Below are 13,275 nucleotides of genomic sequence, written 5' to 3' on the forward strand. Positions count from 1 at the left end.
TAATTTATTATTTATTAAGTATGTTTATTTTACATCTGCAATTTATAAGGCACTGAAATGTTAAGGCTTTTATACGTGTTCATTAGAATAAACACTTTTAACTTTCTGTAAATGCTTTCTCTTTGGGTTCAAGAACTTTCATGGAAAAACAGAAATGTTAGTATAGAATTAAAATAAGAACGACTATATTCTGTTCTAACATTCGGTAAATTATGATAAAGAGCGCCAGAAAACATCACAACTATCTCATAGACGAACATCGAAATTTTGTGATGACTAGTTTGATAGTTCAGCAAGAATATCTGAAAAAAATTCGAAACTAAATAATCATAATTATAAATGTACTGAAATTTGGAAACGTTATTGTCAATTATTTTATTATCATTTCAAATATAGTTGCTTGAAAGATTTGGAGAAAATCAGTTTGGAAGAAAGGCGTTGAAATCAATGTCACTATTTTAGAAAAAACAAGCTAAATAAAGTGCATAAAACGATTTTAAAGTTATTTATTACGATTTCAGTTCAGAGTTTCATTACTTGTTCATTTTACCGAAAATAATATGCTAAAATGACCACCTTCATGCTTCTTTCCATGATCCTATCCCGTGTTATTGTTGTTGAAAATTATTAGAACGCTGTTTTAACGAAAGTTTGCTAGAAAACTTGTTAAATATGCTCCCAAGCTGCTATTTAAATTCCAAAATGGGTTTTAAACCTTTATGTAGGATGCGATAACCTTTCTGTAGAATCCTATTAACAATGTTTTCGTGAGCAAAGACACATTATTATGTGTTGTTATTTGCTTCTTATAAACAAAAAATAGCGCCATTATGTATGATGCTTAATGTATTAATATAGAAATAAATTTTACTGTTAAAACTTTTCTCGCATAAATTTAGAAGCCGGTTATTTACATCCTGAGCAAGGAAACTATACTACTAAATAAATCAGAATACAAATAAATGTGCCTTTGTCACAGAATATTATCAATTCAATAATGCGAATATTCAATAACGCGAAATCTACATATTAGAGTCAGAAGAAAGCAAATTCAGTATTCCTGTTAATGTCAGAGTGGCTAAGTTTTTAGAAGTCTTTATATCTATTTTGTGTTTGTGTATGCGCTGGGAATTTAGAAACATTAAAATGGTCTGCAGTTATGAAACAGAAAGCAGCGTTTTGAAAATAGTTTATATCCATATTATTAAAAAATCATTAACTGATTAACTATGGTCAGATAATGATCGCATGACTTTAGTTCACCAGAAAAATTTTGATATGGAAATCCAAATTTGTTTCACAGCCGTTTAAATCTGCTAACGGCAAATATATTATAAACTAACTGCGTTGAGATTATTTCGCTTAAGAATTATTAAAGCAAAATTCCAGTGTTTTTAATATAGTATAAAATACCATAGTAGTATTATGAGTTCAGACAAGAACAAAGATATGCAATATATTTCCAATTATACTATCAGTTCTGTATTTTACGACTCCTAACAGCCAATGAGGAATTACTAACTGTAAAATTTTAAGAACCAACAAGTTAAGCCACATTTTCGCTTTGAAATGACCACCAGTGATTAATCCCAGGAGAAATATGCTTTACCCTCATCGCAAAATCAGCAGTTTGACATCTTATATATTAGATATGCCAATGAACAGCCAATGAGGAATTACTAACCGTAAAATTTTAAGAACCAACAAGTTAAGCCACATTTTCGCTTTGAAATGACCACCAGTGATTAATCCCAGGAGAAATATGCTTTACCCTCATCGCAAAATCAGCAGTTTGACATCTTATATATTAGATATGCCAATGAACAGCCAATGAGGAATTACTAACCGTAAAATTTTAAGAACCAACAAGTTAAGCCACATTTTCGCTTTGAAATGACCACCAGTGATTAATCCCAGGAGAAATATGCTTTACCCTCATCGCAAAATCAGCAGTTTGACATCTTATATATTAGATATGCCAATGAACAGCCAATGAGGAATTACTAACCGTAAAATTTTAAGAACCAACAAGTTAAGCCACATTTTCGCTTTGAAATGACCACCAGTGATTAATCCCAGGAGAAATATGCTTTACCCTCATCGCAAAATCAGCAGTTTGACATCTTATATATTAGATATGCCAATGAACAGCCAATGAGGAATTACTAACCGTAAAATTTTAAGAACCAACAAGTTAAGCCACATTTTCGCTTTGAAATGACCACCAGTGATTAATCCCAGGAGTATGCTTTACCCTCATCGCAAAAGCAGCAGTTTGACATCTTATATATTAGATATGCGAACGCATTTTAATCAAAGTTAAATGCAAATAGGAGCAAGGGAAGCGAAGCTATCAATTTCACGAGGAAACTAAATAAAAGGGAATTATTAAATCCAGTCATCAGTGAAAGATGAAGGAGGTATATGTTATAGAAATGATTTATTAGGATCATTCTAACCAGACTTTAATATTATATTACTATTTTATCTTAAAAACTTTAAATAAACTACGTTCTGTAAATATGAAATTTTCTGCTGCCAATCACAAAAGATAAAAATTTAGATATGTTTCTAAATAAAATCTTTGCTTAGTCCCTAGGTAAATCCAAATATTTTGATAAAGCTTCGTTGCAATAAAAGCATAAAAATCGAAAACAGTTATGGAGATTCCCCAAATGTTTTTGTTACCTTCAAAGAAGACTTTTTTAATATTTCATTTGAACATTTATTATTTATCTGTAGTATTGAGCACACAAACCTTATTTCAAATTAACTATGAAAGTTATTTTAATTAAATACAATAATTATTATTGTATTTAATGAGTGATCCTTTGAATTTTACCACTTTTTCTTCGAGGAGACTGTTTGCTTCGCAGAAAGTCCTTTCCAAGTATACTGATAAAATGAACGAGAAAGCTCGCAGCTTTCCTAAATTCTAATTAAGCAATTCTCCAAGGAAAGCGTCTACACAAAAGGTTACAATGAATCTATTATTAGTCGAAAAAAACCACATTACTTAAGTTTCTTTGTAGTTATTATTTCTTGCATGGCTTTATTTAGCTCGGTTTCTTTGCTTATTAGTTGCTTAATTGTTTGTTTGCTTTATTTTTTATTCTGCTTATCATTTCGAAAGAAGTTTACGCATGCTCATACCAAGAATTTAAAAAAGATGAGTCCTTTGTATTGACTCGGGACATGTGAAAATTTCCCATTGACAAGCATTTATCTTGTTTAGTTAATGTCTTTAAGTGTATTACAGTCCTTTCTGATGCTTCTAAAATTCTATTTTAACTTATTTTTTAAATTTGATTACTAGCTATGCTGACAAATAGAGCTACCTTTTCGGTCGCTTTACTGTTGTATATGGGTATATGACCGTTGCACCTGCAGCTTTTTGGTCTTGCAGATTTCTTTGCTCCTGATGAAGAGGGGCTTGTATCTATTTGCAATCGAAATCCATTGAGTTTTTGACTAAACAGAAGGTTGTTGCTTTGCTAATTTTATGTAAAAATTTATTAAAGTTAGGTAGCGAATTTTATGGTTGCAGTTTTAGTATTGTATGGGGCGGAACGAATAAAATGTTGTTATTTGCTGATATGAGGAAAAAGAATAGTTCTATGATTTTGAATTTACTGGCTTTCAGGAAGAGTTATTACCGATTTGAACTCGATAGTTTCCGAATAATTGGGGAGGGGGAGGTATTTCTACGGGTCGATATTTGTAAGAATATTATTCAGGACATTCGGGCTTTTTTCAGTAGCAACAGTCATGTCATTCTACGAAGTAGCTAGAAATGTACCCATTTTGATCGAATTAAGTCCAGAAATAGCTGTACTTACTTATGATCGTCGGGATGTGACGTATAAAATATTTCCTTTTCATTGCCAGTTCTGAATTTTTAGATAAGTGCCACATTTCATCTGATGCTAAAACAATTTTAATTAATTTTCTAATTCATACAACACAAAAATAGCTAAAAAAACTATGGACGAACGAATGGAACTGTATTACCCTGTAAGGATCTTAAGTTTTACTAACGTTTATTTTATTTTAAATCTTTACTATCACTTCTTATTTTCTACTTCCGGCCAGAATTAAAAGCGTTAACTTATTTATGTAAAATTTGTCTGGCGAACGCCAAGTACTTAAGTTGTGGCTTTTTGCCAAGCGAGAGAGAGGAAGGAGTTAGTCGAAGCAGGCCGCTTGCCTTAGAAGTTTTACTCGGTTGCTGGTTGCCTTCCAGGCCAGAGGTTTTAATCCTCTTGATAATTTTTAAACGTATTGTAGTGTTCACAGTTCTCTGTACTACATACGGCTTCCTGTTAATATAAGGCCAATCTTCCACGTTTATTATTTTAAAGATAAATTAGAGTTTAGTTTTATTTTTTTATATTTTTACGTTTAGACCACAAGTAGTGGGTCTGTGTATTCCGAAGTACGGAAGTTATTGTAAATAGAGAAAAATAAAGGGTTTTGTATACCCTTCTTGTGTATCCTGTCTACTTCCCACAGTGATTGAACATAGCTTTAGTAAGCTCTCTGTTCCGAGTCAGGTCCTTGCATGTTCCCGAAGAAAGTAAGACGGAACAATTGAACCTCATAGTGGCGCCCAACGAAGAAGAATAACCATGGCCGAGTTTCAAGAAGAACCTGTGCTGCCTGCAGAAGCGGCTCAGAATCCAAAAATGCCAGCTGCCGCCCTGGAAGGATTTGGTTACATCGTCCAGACCATGCGCGCTTCGATGAAACCAGAAGCAACATTTAATGGAAACTCACCGGTAACCAGTTTTTTGGAAAAATTGGATGACCACTTCATGCTCTACCCCGTGCACGAATTTCAAAAAGTTACCTTAGCTACCAGCGCTTTGAGGGGCCAAGCGCTTAACTGATTCAAATGTATAGGCAGAAGTCTCTTGGGTCAAGCAGGAAGTCCCACCTATACTTACGAGAATTTCAAGACTGCCCTACTAAAAGGCTTCCCTGTCGTAAGGGATCGTGCGAAATAAGAAACGGAACTTTTCAGCATATATCAACAAAGAATCGAAAATCTCTCAAGCTTTATTTTAAGAAAAATTCACGTCTTCAAACTCTTGTATGGAAACCGTCCGGATCCTGAGATAATTCAAGTGATTTTGCCGAGGTTACTGCCCCAAGTGCAAGACTTTATTGAATTAAGAAATCCGACTACACTGGAAAAGTTATTTGAGCTAGCAATCCAGTTTGAAAGTAGAAGAACGGCGGACGTTGAAAGAAGACGCCAATATCAACAGCGAAACCAATTTGGTGCGCCAAGACTACAGCAAAGTCAAGCACACGGCTACGGAAGCAAAGCGAATCAGTGGGCAAGGAAACCCGAGCATTCAAAAACAGCCGGCGAACGTCGACAGTTCAATAGCAATCCAGGAAAAAAGTCTCAAGGCCAGTGGAAAAAGAAGGAAAGCACGGAAACGAAAAAGGATTTAAACTAAAACGGATTTCTGCTGACGGGAGGGTGCGGAAATCCGAAGGCCAAGAAAACCACTCTTCCTTCAAGTTAAATACAGTAATGGTGAAAAATTTGACTCTTCCGAAGATTGAAGTGTTGGTGAATAATATCCCAGCCACCGCACTCCTGGATACAGGCGCGCAGTGTTCCTGTGTGGCAGAAGCTTTTTTTAGGAAGTATTTTCGGAAATACCGCATATATAATTCGGATAATACGACAGTGTTAGCGGGCAAGGAGAAAAATGTACGTGTATAGGTAAAGTACCGCTGTATGTCCGTATCAAGGACGAACAAGTAAAGGTGATGTTTTTTATAGTAAAGAATCTGCAAGCACATATAATCTTAGGAATAGATTTTCTTTCAGAGGCACAAGCAACGCTGGATTTTAATGAAGCGTCCCTTAAGTTGACAATGAAACCAGTTCGTGCAGAAAAGGCTGAACCGCCGATGTTAAATCTTGACCACCTGCCTAATGACGAGCAAGGAAGAATCCGACAAGTGGTAAGTGAATTTGCTTCGTTATTTAGTGATATTCCAGGATTTACTCAGGTTAGTAACCATAGTATTGACACCGGAGATTCAATGCCAGTTCGCCACAAAGCATACCGGTATGATAAGAATAAGAAAAAAATTATAGAATGGCATATCACCGATATGCTACGTAAAAAGATCATAACGCCCATCTCAAGTAGTTATGCTAGCCCGGTGGTTTTATGTAAGAAAAATAATGACTATCCTTTGACACACCCAAAAAGGTGGAGATTCGCAATTGACTACCGTAAATTAAACTCCATAACTAAATATCCGGTATATCCGTTACCTATTATTGATGAAATTCTAAGGAACATAACATCCACCAAATATATGACGACTTTAGACTTAACGACTGGTTATTTTCAAATAGGGGTTAGGCCTGACGACGTGCCTAAGACTGCTTTTATAACCAAGTCTGGCACTTATGCATTTTTGCGTATGCCGTTTGGCCTTTCAGGGGCGCCGGCAACATTTCAGCGATGTATGGACATTGTGTTAAGACCTGTTCTTGGAAAGTCCACATTTATCTATTTAGACGATATCATTATTACTAGTGATAATCTCGACCAACATGTACAGGATTTAAGACAGGTGTTTTCTTTATTAAATGAGGCCGGTCTAAAAGTTAATGTCGATAAGTGGAAATTTGCAGCCCCTGAATTAAAATATTTAGGTTACAAGATATCTCAGAAAGGAATAGAGACAGACGAATCAAAAATAATCGCTGTACAAAAGTATCCGACTCCAAACACGGCGAAGAAGCTCTCTTCTTTTCTAGGACTTTGTTCATATTATAGGTGCTTTATAAAAAATTTTGCAGCTATTGCTGAACCATTGTTAAAATTAAAAAGGAAAAAGGCAAGATTCTCGTGCTTTCGAAAAATTAAAACAAGCATTAACGCAAGCCCCTGTGTTGAAATTTCCTGAAAAGGATGAGAATTTAGAAATTTCAGCGGATGCTTCGGATTATGCGGTAGGAGCGGTAATTTCGCAAAATCAGCAGCCCGTGGCATTTTTTAGCGGAACTTTAAATCAAACACAAAGAAACTATTCCGCGACCGATAGAGAGGCACTTGCGGTTCTGTTAGCAGTGCAAAAGTTCCGAGTCTATTTTGGAAAGGCGCCAATAACAGTGTACTCTGATCATGCGGCGGTAACTAGATTGTACTCAGGGAAAAACTTATCCCCAAGGTTAATAAGATGGGCACTCAAGCTGCAAGAATATAATCTGGTAATCAAGCATACCCCCGGAAAAGAAAATATTGTAGCAGATGCCCTATCAAGAATTAAAATAGATGAACAAGGTAATACCGTAAAGGTGGCAATGCTCACAGCATGTACAATAAATTCCAGAGAAACTGTAATAACCGAACTGGGTAAGGATCCTGAGTTTGGAAGCATTTATGAGTATTTGAAGGATCCTGAAAATTTTAGCCACCAAGATATTGTGGCGATAAGAAATAGGGCGGCCCATTACGAACTAATAGATGGTCTATTATTCTATACAAAAACTACGAATTCCAACAACGAATTTCGACCTGTTATCCCAGCTAGTCTTAGATTAAATATCCTGCAGGAGCTCCATGACAGCCCTTTAGCTTCTCATGCTGGTATTCGAAAAACTATCCAACGCGTACGCGAGGCAGTCTACTTTCCTGAACTGCAAAAGTTAACAAGGGCGTATGTCCAGTCCTGCCCAACATGTCAAGCAGTTAATTATATTAATTTCCGACCGGCCGGGTTTCTAAATAGTATTAAATCCGAATTTCCAAATGAAATAATTGGCATCGATTTATTGGGCCCTTTCCCAAAAAGTCAGTTAAATAAAAGTCGCTATCTCCTTGTTATGGTTGATCATTTTAGTAAATGGACCGAAATTGTTCCCTTAAAACGAGCCTCCGCGAAATTAGTTACTGATTCTATTTTAAATAAATATAATATATCCGGGGCGCCCCTAAATGTTATATCGGATAATGGTCCTCAATTTGTAAGTAATATATTTGAAGACATGTGCCAAAAACTGGGCATACGTCATTTAAAAATGGTCCCGTATCGGCCGCAACCAAATATAGCGGAACGGGTCAATAGAAATATAGTGAAAATTATCCGTAGTTATGTTAAAAATTTTCATAAAAGCTGGGATAACTATGTCAATGAATTTGCTTTCGCCCTTAGGACCGCAGAACATGATACAACAGGCAAAAACTCCTGCTGAGTTATTTCTAGGCAGAAAGGTTATAACGCCGTTAGATAAATTATTTTATGTGCAACAAAGAGCCCCAGAATTTAAAATGGGTGATATAGAAAAACTAATTAAGGAAGCAAAGAAGAATACTGAAGTAGCACAGAGAAAACAAAAATTATATTACGACTTGAAACGACGGGGAGTAACTTATAAAGTAGGGGATGAAGTTTTAAAAATTAAGCATTCACTTTCTTCAGCACCAGAAGATAAGACTGCCAAATTTTTTACACGATTTGAAGGACCATATGTTATAGAAAAAATAACTCACGCTGTAGTAGTGTTAAAAGCCAGAAATGGTGAAACCTGCTCCGCAAACATTGATCAAATCAAACCCTACTATGATCGTAATAAAATGAAAATTTTCATAGATCTTTTGCAGGATCCGGCACGGCAGACACCGCAGGCACAAGCTCCAGAGGTGGAAAAACGACAAGTACAAGGGCAAGCCATTAAGAGGCAGGAGCAGGTGAAAAGAAAGTTTCCCCGCGGAAAAATTGAAGGTAGCATGAAAAAGAAGCCGTTCCACCGTCCAGAAAAGAGAGCTCACGATCACCCCCAGAATGAAGAAGGGAGAATGACGACGTATGCAAAGAGAACCAGGAGATGTGACGGCAACTATAACCCGGCTCTAAAACGGAAGATCTACTTATCCGACAGGACTCTCCGCAGCAAATGTCGCCGAACGGCGGAAGGGCCACCAGCGGCGGAGGAAAAGTTACAAGGAAAATTTGAACGGCCAGCAACGAGGTCCAAGCAGGAACGCGAAAGAAGTTTCCCGGTTCCGCCAAGACCAGCTGCCATCAAACGGCCAAGACCACAGGCAGAGGCGAAAAAGAAGGTATTCAAGGGTGACCGAACTGGTGAAAAAAGGAAGCTTCTAGAGGAAGGCACTGAAGGGCGAGCCCGTACAAGAAGGAGGATAAATCAAACAACAATCTACGCTACATTCCAAGACTGGGCTCAGCAAAGAATGTCCGAATATCACAAAGATAAGTAAAATTTTATGCTACTTTGCAAACTTAAGTTAATCTTTCATTCTTGCTGCAAGTGGCAGATTTCAAGAAGTTTTACCTCATGCGAGGTCTACCTTTATCGCCAAAAGGGCGAGAAATGAGTTGTTACCGATTTTGGTATTATGTTTTTCAATTACTCGCGTGTAAAACTAAAGTTGATGTATAATAGCGTTGTGTAAAGACTTAAATATTGTAAAAAGTTATTGTATAAATATTATTTAAAACATTCTGGCAAGAAAGAAGTTTTAGTCTGAAAGACTTTTTGAAATGTATTATTTCAATGTAGAAAGAATTGGCACTTGCTTTGAAAAGAACAGAAGTTAACAATGTACTACTAATGTATGTTTTCAAATGTATAAAATTAACGGCATGTTAATATGTTCTTATATACAATGTGAACTGTTATTTTAAATGTTAAGAAATACCGTGATATGGTAAAAGTGAAAGTAATGTTAAATTTTTTTTTATTCGTGTGATTGTAAAAAGACTAAATCATGGTGAATATGTGTTAAAGGTTGAATGATGTAGTTAGGCTCTCTGACGCTACACTTCAGAGTTAGCCACTTTCAGAATAGTACCTCAGGGTTTAGAGTTGAAATTAGGGTGTGTTACGAGGTCTTGTTGAATGGCTGGTCTTGTCTATGTTGAATTTTAACACGTTAGTGCTTTGATTGCAGGAGGAAGTGTTGAACACATAGACATAAACACATTCGTGTTTGGTGTTCTTTTACAACACATGTCAGAGAGCACGGGGAGAGATAATTAAAATAGTCATGAATGAAATAAGAATGTTAAGAGAAATATAATTATACATGTTACTTGCCATTTCATTGTGTAACATTTCATTAAACTAGTTTTCCTTCCAGATATCTGGAAGGAACCAGATTTGAATAAAAGCTCCTGTTTAGATGCAGTACAGATGAAAAAAATTGTGTGTCCTGGGAGCTGCTATTGTAAAAACAAATTTCTTTCTTTTAAATTTCTAGTTTCTAGCGAAGTATGTTTGTAAAAGATCGGCCTCGCGTTAGATTCTAGAGCTAAAAGGTTTCAACAAGGTCGTTTTAGACCTCAGTTTCAAACTAATTAACTCTGGCGGGAAGTATGTAAGGATCTTAAGTTTTACTAACGTTTATTTTATTTTAAATCTTTACTATCACTTCTTATTTTCTACTTCCGGCCAGAATTATAAGCGTTATTGTATTTATGCAAAGTTTGCTGGCGAACGCCAAGTATTTAAGTTGTGGCTTTTTGCGAAGCGAGAGAGAGGAAGCAGTGAGTCGAAGCAGGCCGCTTACTTTAGAAGTTTTACTCAGTTGCTGGTTGCCTTCCAGGCCAGAGGTTTTAATCCTCTTGATAATTTTTAAACGTATTGTAGTGTTCACAGTTCTCTGTACTACATACGGCTTCCTGTTAATATAAGGCCAATCCTCCACGTTTATTATTTTAAAGATAAATTAGAGTTTAGTTTTATTTTTTTATATTTTTACGTTTAGACCACAAGTAGTGGGTCTGTGTATTCCGAAGTACGGAAGTTATTGTAAATAGAGAAAAATAAAGGGTTTTGTATACCCTTCTTGTGTATCTTGTCTACTTCCCACAGTGATTGAACATAGCTTTAGTAAGCTCTCTGTTCCGAGTCAGGTCCTTGCATGTTCCCGAAGAAAGTAAGACGGAACAATTGAACCTGATAACCCAAAGTAAGAGAACACATGAATTAATCAACGTAATAAGAGAGAAAAGATGTCTCAGTAACCTCTGTTTAAATCAACTCATATCTGGAGATGGACCCTTCTTCACATATTACTTAAGTGAGGAATTTTTTTTTCTCGGACAACGGTGTTTGTAGAGAAAGAGGATCTCCAGAACACTACCTCTTCTTATGCCCACTCACACAAGCACATCGCAACGTTAAACCAGCTGAAGGAACTCGAGTTTCGAAAATATATAATAAATATTCCGTCATAAAATCAACAATATTGTAAAATACATTTTGAACAAAGTTAAGATATTTGTGAACAATAACTGTTACAAAAAGTCTTTATATTAATATATAAATTTTTCTAAATAATAACTGCCATGAAAATGTTTTGGAATATTTGCTTGGAGCTTTTTTACGATGCTTCACTGAATCAGTAGCATCACGGGACAGTATCTGTATCACCAAGGACAAAAATAAGTTTTGCGAAATACCAGGCAAATTAGGTAGCAAATTAAAAATACAACCTGCTGCCTCGCATCCTTATGCTTAAACTATGCTGTCTGAAGAAGATAATTCTGAAAAATTGTCTGAAAGTCTGAAAAGACGAAATAGTTAAATATTATTTTTCTATAATAATCTCGATTTCGCAGAAATTTGGATTTCTGTGTGGTAATATTCCGATTTTATTTCCCTCTCTGTGTATAATTAAATAGAAAACAATATCTTAGCTTAATTTTCAGTTTAAAGAACTTTCTACAGAGCACTTGGGTTTTTGAATGCCAGGTACTCATTCAAAAGCATTCAAAGCATCCAGTTTCAATGTGCCATTGCAAGAAAATTAATAAGTCTGGACTAGACACCAAACTTATAAGTTAAGACAGAAATTCCAGTTTGAATGAAGGCATGTAAATCATAGGTGTTTCAAACTTTTGATTTTGTCATTTACAAAGACCCGTAAAAAAAGCGTCTAATTACAATACAAAGTACGTTTGGTGGTTAAGGGATAAAATCATCGTGCCCTATTTAGCTACCAGTAAAAATCACTTTCGGTGTTTAGTTTTTTTAATGAGATTAATTTCCATCCAGTTTCTAGTAAAGTGTTAGTAATCTACACAAAGACAATGGCTGTAGCTTTTGAATCTGAGGAATGAGAAATTCAAGATGTCTAAGTAAACTTGGTTTTAGATAAAGAAATACAACTAGTAACTCAGTAATGCAACAAATGATATCACACATTTGAGATTATCTTGGGTTATAGCGCACGAGACGAGGTCTTTGGGACTACTGTTAGCATATTCCTAAAATTAAAATTTTGTCAAAACGTGGAAAACTGATTTGGCTAAAAAGGTGTGCCATACTCACTTATTGGGATATCACGTCTTTTTATGTTAAACCACATCTTGTTATGTTAAAACTAAATCCTAACTGCAATTGAATTCGGTTTGTGAATGATTAAAAAGAGACAACTGTTTTCAAATTTCCTCTTTTAAGTTAGTAATAAAATGACTTATCTTTTTAAATTCTTTTCCGTGATATAATAAAAGAAATAAAATGCTACTGCATTTCATTTTAACACCATATTTTGTATGTTTCCTACGTGGGTAAGAAATTAATTTAGTAAAAGAAGGAGAGGAAAAAGAATTAAAATTTAAAGAACTGGATTTACTTTGCAGGATTAAGGAAAAATGTTCATAAAAATGCTCCGAACATTTGTCTATTTAATGTTTCAAGGAATACTTTATAGCTCTAACAGTAAGTAGAATTTCACGAAGTTACTCCATTAACTATCAAAACCCTCAAAACTAAGCAAAAAATCTTCAAGAATAAAAAAAGTTCTTTTTGTGTATAATAAAGCTGCCCAGAGCAGGGCAAGTACTTTACTCTCTCATTTCTCTTCCTTTCAGACAAAAAGTTTCTTTTCACGGAATGGCATCAACTGAACCTTGCAAAAAATGTGGTTTCAGCAACGAAGAATATAAGAATCAAACTTCATTCTACTCTGACTTTACATTTTTATGCACTGATAAAGGAAAAGGAAATTTAAATGCACATATTTTTAGTCCAAAACTCTATTTATAAACATTTCCATCCATTGCTATTTGTAAGGTCAAATGGTTGAAAACAAAATGTTTATATTTGTGTTTTTCTGAAAAGAATTGTGTTCTGAGTTAAAACAAAATTGTTCTAGCTTTGACTGAAGTAGGACAGTTTTTCAAATAGAACAATATATATAAAACGACAGTAATTTTTGTGTCGAATCATGTAATATATTGTGTCAAAATGTTTTAAAATTACGGTAT

General features: G+C 35.1%; 1 protein-coding gene across 2 annotated transcripts in view; it reads right to left on the reverse strand.

Annotated features, from left to right (window-relative positions):
* Positions 1 to 13,275, reverse strand: part of LOC118194091 (putative cationic amino acid transporter) — a 415,734-nt gene that overhangs the window by 58,969 nt on the left and 343,490 nt on the right. The window lies entirely within an intron of this gene.

This window comes from Stegodyphus dumicola, chromosome 1 (assembly GCF_044657685.1).
Source record: "Stegodyphus dumicola isolate Sdum_Otavi_A_Nest chromosome 1, ASM4465768v1".
Lineage (NCBI taxonomy): Eukaryota > Metazoa > Arthropoda > Arachnida > Araneae > Eresidae > Stegodyphus > Stegodyphus dumicola.